This window comes from Elaeis guineensis, chromosome 16 (assembly GCF_000442705.2).
Source record: "Elaeis guineensis isolate ETL-2024a chromosome 16, EG11, whole genome shotgun sequence".
Taxonomy (NCBI): domain Eukaryota; kingdom Viridiplantae; phylum Streptophyta; class Magnoliopsida; order Arecales; family Arecaceae; genus Elaeis; species Elaeis guineensis.
This window is the reverse complement of record NC_026008.2, coordinates 18,971,054-18,977,053: the sequence shown is the minus strand read 5'-3', so window position 1 is coordinate 18,977,053 and position 6,000 is coordinate 18,971,054.

Genomic DNA, 6,000 nt, shown 5'->3' with positions numbered 1-6,000 from the left:
CCAATCGAAGTGACCATCTAGCAATGGTACCCGACGACCGGATAGGTCGAATGTGTAGAACAACATCCTTAAAACCCATGCGGATATAGTTTTTAATATAATTTATCCCCTTGACCAAAATGATCATAGGACACCCCAGAGTTTAATTGTCAACTCTGATCAGGTTGTCCACATTGTATTTCAGAATATCAAATCCATCTGATGAATTACCCTGGCCAAGGTTTTGCTAAATTGAAATACAGTGACTCATTCTTCTCCAACTCTTGGAGTGGTCAATCCCATCTCGATCACACTCTGACTTTGCAAGTACTTGACTGTGTCCAGAAGCCTTCCGTCCTTGAATTAGAAATTCAGTTAGTCCAGTACCAAAGCACAGTGAGTTGCTTGCAAGTCACTGAGGCGATCTCAAGTCTAAGGGACACTTATACCTATATCCCATCAGAGACATTCTCGACAGCAGAATACTCTGGAGTTGGTCACGTTCAATAACGATGTACCCTTACATCTCACCTGTATGCCATACCAGTGTCTCCACACTCCTTGGTTAAGAGGACAACCAACCCATATGGCCTACAGCGACCTATGCTCGATAGAAGCTGTCGTCCTTATTAACAGCTTATCATTTGGTCGTGAACAGTTTTAAGGACTAATCGATAAATCCTCTCTTTATCGAACTTAAATAGTCCTAAGGACTTCATCATAACAACGGAGTTCATTAGAAGATGAAAGCTTATGATGAAGATGCCAAATATATTTTATTTATTAACAAATCAATTACAATACTTGGTTGCTCAACCGTCAACAGCTTGACGATTGGCTTTTTGGGACATATTTTCCAACAACTTCAACTTGTCCTAAAGCCACTCGGCACAGTATCTAATACCCATCTTCGACTTGTGGTTGTCGAACTCCTTTATCGTCAGGATTTTAGTGAAGGGGTCGGCTAGGTTCTCCTTTCCGTCGATCTTCTGAAGGTCGATGTCACCTCGATCCACGATCTCTCGGATCAGGTGGAAGCGACGCAAGATGTGCTTCATCCGCTGATGTGCTTTGGGTTCCTTCACCTGAGCTATGGCACCAGTGCTGTCGCAGTAGAGCAGGATTGGACCATCGAGGGAGGGTACTACTCCGAGCTTGGTGATGAATTTCCTTAGCCATGCAGCTTCCTTCGCAACATCCGATGCTGCGATGTACTCTGCTTCACAAACAGAGTCTGCCACAGTATGCTGCTTGGAACTCTTCCAGCAGATGGCTCCACCATTCAGAGTAAAGACATAACCCGACACGCTCCTGCTGTCATCATGGTCAGATTGAAAGCTAGAGTCTGTGAACCCTACAAGTTTTAGATCTGACTCGCCATAAACCAACCATTGGTCCTTAGTATTTCTCAAATACTTAAGGATGGCTTTAACCACTTTTCAGTGATTTTCTTCAGGATCAGATTGGTATCTACACACTACTCCTAGTGAGTATGCCACATCTGGTCTTGTACATGTCATGGCGTATATGATAGATCCCATGACTGAAGCATATGGGACTCTACTTATACTCTCTCTCTCTTCAGGAGTTGTCGGACAATCCTTCTTAGAGAAAGAAATTCCATGGCCTATCGATAGATAGCCCTTCTTGGAATTCTCCATGCTGAACCTCTTCAGCACAGTATCTATGTACATGGACTGGGATAACCCAAGCATCCTTTCAGATCTATCCCTATAGATCTTCATCCCTAGGATGTAGGATGCTTCACCCAAGTCCTTCATGGAGAACTATGATGACAACCAAACTTTTATTCCCTGTAGTGCGGGGATGTCATTCCCGATTAAGAGAATATCATCCACATACAAGACAAGGAATACCACAACTGGACCATTTGCCCATTTATAGATGCAGGGCTCTTCTCCATTCTTAATGAAGCTATACATTTTGATCACCTTATCAAAATGCATGTTCCAACTCCGAGAAGCTTGCTTCAGTCCATAAATGGATCTCTGAAGCTTGCACACCTTGGACTCATCTGTGGATGTAAACTCCTCAGGTTGTATCATATACACCTCTTCGGTCAGCGCTCCATTCAGAAAAGCTGTCTTTACATCCATCTGCCAGATCTCATAATCTAGATGGGCAGCTATTGCAAGCATTATCCGAATGGATTTGAGCATTGCCATAAGAGAAAATGTCTCGTCATAGTCAATACCATAACGTTGACGATACCCCTTGGCGACCAGACGGGCTTTATAGGTCTCCACCTTTCCGTCTGTGCCCCTCTTCTTTTTGAAGACCCATTTACACCCAATGGGTTTAACCCCTTCAGGTGGGTCAACCAATGTCCATACATCATTGACCTTCATGGACTCCATTTCAGATTTCATGGCTTCAATCCATTTCTCGGAATCAGGTCTCTGCATTGCATCCATATAGGTGATCGGATCCTCATTATTCTCATCAAGTTCGATGGGATCACCGTCCCGGATCAAGAAACCATAGTATCTGTCTGGCTGACGCGGTACTCTACCAGATCGCCTTAATGGTGCAAGTATATTGGGCTCCAGATCTGATCTAATCATATCCGACTCAGGTTCAGCTATTGATGTCGGTCCTTCTACCTGTTGAACTTCATCAAGTTCAACCTTAGAGGCAACGGTTCCTTCACCAAGGAACTCCTTTTCTAAAAAGATTGCCTTAAGACTGACGAACACCTTTTGTTCATCAGCATGGTAGAAAAAATATCCTTTTGTCTCTTTGGGGTATCCTATGAATGAGCATTTGTCAGACCTAGGTCCAAGTTTGTTTGTGACTAATCGTTTGACATAGGTCGGGCACCCCCAGACCCTAAGGTGTGAAAGTACTGGCTTACGCCCTGTCCATATCTCATATGGAGTCTTAATTACAGACTTACTTGAAACCCTATTTAACAGATAACAGGCCGATTCGAGTGCATATCCCCAGAAGGATATCGGCAAGCTAGCAAAACCCATCATGGATCAGACCATGTCTAACAGAGTCCGATTCCTCCTTTCAGACACACCATTATGCTGTGATGTTCCTGGAGGAGTCCATTGGGAGAGAATCCCATTCTCTCCTAGATATGTGAGAAATTCACTAGAAAGGTATTCTCCTCCTCGATCAGATCGAAGAGTTTTAATACTCTTCCCAGTTTGTTTTTCTACTTCACTTTGGAATCGTTTGAACATTTCAAATGAATCCGACTTATGTTTCATCAGATAGACATATCCATATCGGGATAGGTCATCCATGAAAGTTATGAAGTAGAAATATCCACCTCTAGCACTGGTGCTCATGGGCTCGCATACATCAGTATGTACTAGGCCCAAGAGCTCAGTAGCTCTCTCACCTTTTTCAGTAAAAGGTGACTTGATCATTTTACCAAGAAGACAGGACTCACAGGTTGGAAGTGATTCACAATCACTGACTTCGAGGATTCTCTCTTGAGTCAACCTGTTTATTCTATTCTTGTTTATATGACCTAGCCTACAGTGCCATAAGTAGATATCTGACACACTATCTAATCTAGGGTGCTTGCCAGTAGAATAGACTCTTATCAGGCTTGATCTTTTTGGTCTGGCTCTGTACTGATGTCCCAGTCTGAACTTACACCTTCTTCACTTTCTTCTTCTTGTTCTTCTTCCCTTTCTTAAAAGGTCTAGAACCAGAAGACGAACCTCCCACTAAGTTCACCAACTCCTTGTGAAGTTGGTGATCCTTCTCAAAGTTCTGAAGCAACCCCAGTAACCCGTGGTAGTTCTCTTCAGGCTTTGTCATTCTATAATGAGTGAGGAATGGGAGATAAGACTTGGGCAGCGAGTTCAGTATTGCATCTTTTTCAAGCTGCTCATGCAAGAGAAAGCCGAGCTTGCTCAATCGTTCCATCAGCTCGATCATGTACAATACATGATCAGTGACAGAGGCACCATCCTGCATTTTGGCGTTGAAGATGGCACAATTAGTCTTGTGCCTCTTCACGTCATCGGGTGTGCCAAAGGCATCCTTCAACACTTGAAGCATGTCCTTTGGCTGAGCCGTTTCGAATCTGCGACTGAACTCGTCGCTCATAGCAGCCAGCATGATACAGCGCACCGTGGTTCGGTCACTGAGCCACTTCTGGTAAGTGTCTCTGACTATTCCACGTGCATTGACAGCTGGCTCCTCAGGTGCAGGATCCATTATCACATATAGGATCCGTTCATGCTCCAGGACTATCTACAACTTTCGATACCAGCTATCGAAGTTGGGTCCCACCAACTTATCATTATCCAACAATGATCGGAGTGATAGGGAAGTGGCCATATTTGCGCAAAGGAGAACCATAACCTAATTAGTAATTGATTCATTAAACCTAAAGATTTGGACTTTAATCAAAAGGTTTCTCCCACTATTTTATTCGAATTGGTAGCCTCTACCTCCAACTTGAGGAATTACCCTAATTTCTTAGCGGGTACTAGAATCCACTTAGACTGCACACAAGTCCAACTTTGGTTGGTCAACCCATGTACATCTAAGGGTAGGTTCATAACCAATTATTTCTCTAAATAATTTCTAGTAATTTTAATTTTGCCCCAGAAACCTAATCAGTAGGCTTTGGCCTCCACTGTAAGGATCCGGTTAGGTCCAACCATTAACATGATCATACTTGGTGTATCTAACCAACGAATGATTAAGCCCAACTTTGGTTGGCTCACCTAACTACCATTAGAGAGACACTTTCAAGTCGTCATATGATGAGTGATAATTTCATTAGTCAACAAGCACCAGGCCTTTGGGTCTGCAATGATTATTGAGTTAATGGACTCATTATCAAACACCTTAATGGGAGGCTATGACTCAGTTATCTTCATAACTTTATCATTTTAAGGACCTAATAATTTCAGAGAATTTAAATAATTTAGAGGATGAGGTCAGATGAACCAGCTTATCATGATCCGCCCACTGGCTTCACCAAGTCAGCTTAAGGGAGACCATTAAAAGGGCTGGTCTAGGAGCACCTAAATCAGTCACACTGATTTACCTAGCTGACATGGGTCAGCTCGAATAGTCAAGTGATCCGATCAAAATATAATTTCACCAAGAGGCCAGGTAAGTTCGATCAGTGGGAGGGTCTGCCAAAGCTTGCCTTAGACACCATCAGAAATGGCCAGGTAAGCGGGCTCCCAATTAAAAACCACCGGTCTGGTTTACCTTAGACACCAACTGGTTTAATTAGTTTCGATTAGATCAACCTAACAGTTCGTGCTAGACCGCTTAGCCAAGAATCAAGTCCATTTGGTTCTCGTTAAAGACATGGACTTGACCAACTACAACTATTGTAATTGATCTAGAGAATCCTTGACCTAATCTAAGACAACAATTGATTAGATTTAGTCAATTCTCTAATTAAGTCTATCTTTAATCTAACCATAGGTCTAACCCAATTAATGGACCTAATTCCCACTAACCCATTAACCCAATGTGTTATGATTTGTGTCTTAGGTTCTTCAATTCACAATCCTAGAACCTAATCAAACAACTTCTTAATTCTTAATTAAGTTTTAGGCTGAAGGTTGGGTTCGGCTTTTCAAAAAATAATTTTCATATTTGTAAAATAATTTTACAATATGATTCTACCAACCATATTGCATGTTTGATTCATAATCAAGATACAAGTGAAATAAATATGAAACTACTTTAGATCTAATCTAAACAGATTCATATAATTGAAACAATTTCAACTTTAAACAATTTTTTTGCACAAAAATTATTAACAAAGAGATTTTATTTTAGATTTAAATATTTTTTAAATCTAATAAATTATAAATTTAATCTAGATCATATCTAACAAATTTATGATTAAAGCTAGATCTACACAAACTAGGACAACCTTTGCACTGTAAGGGGTAAACCTTACAGCAGGACAACCTTGCAGTTTGTGATTGATCTAAAATTTTAATTTCAGATTTAATAATCAGATTATAAATTAGATCTAATCTAAGAAATAATCTAAGCATG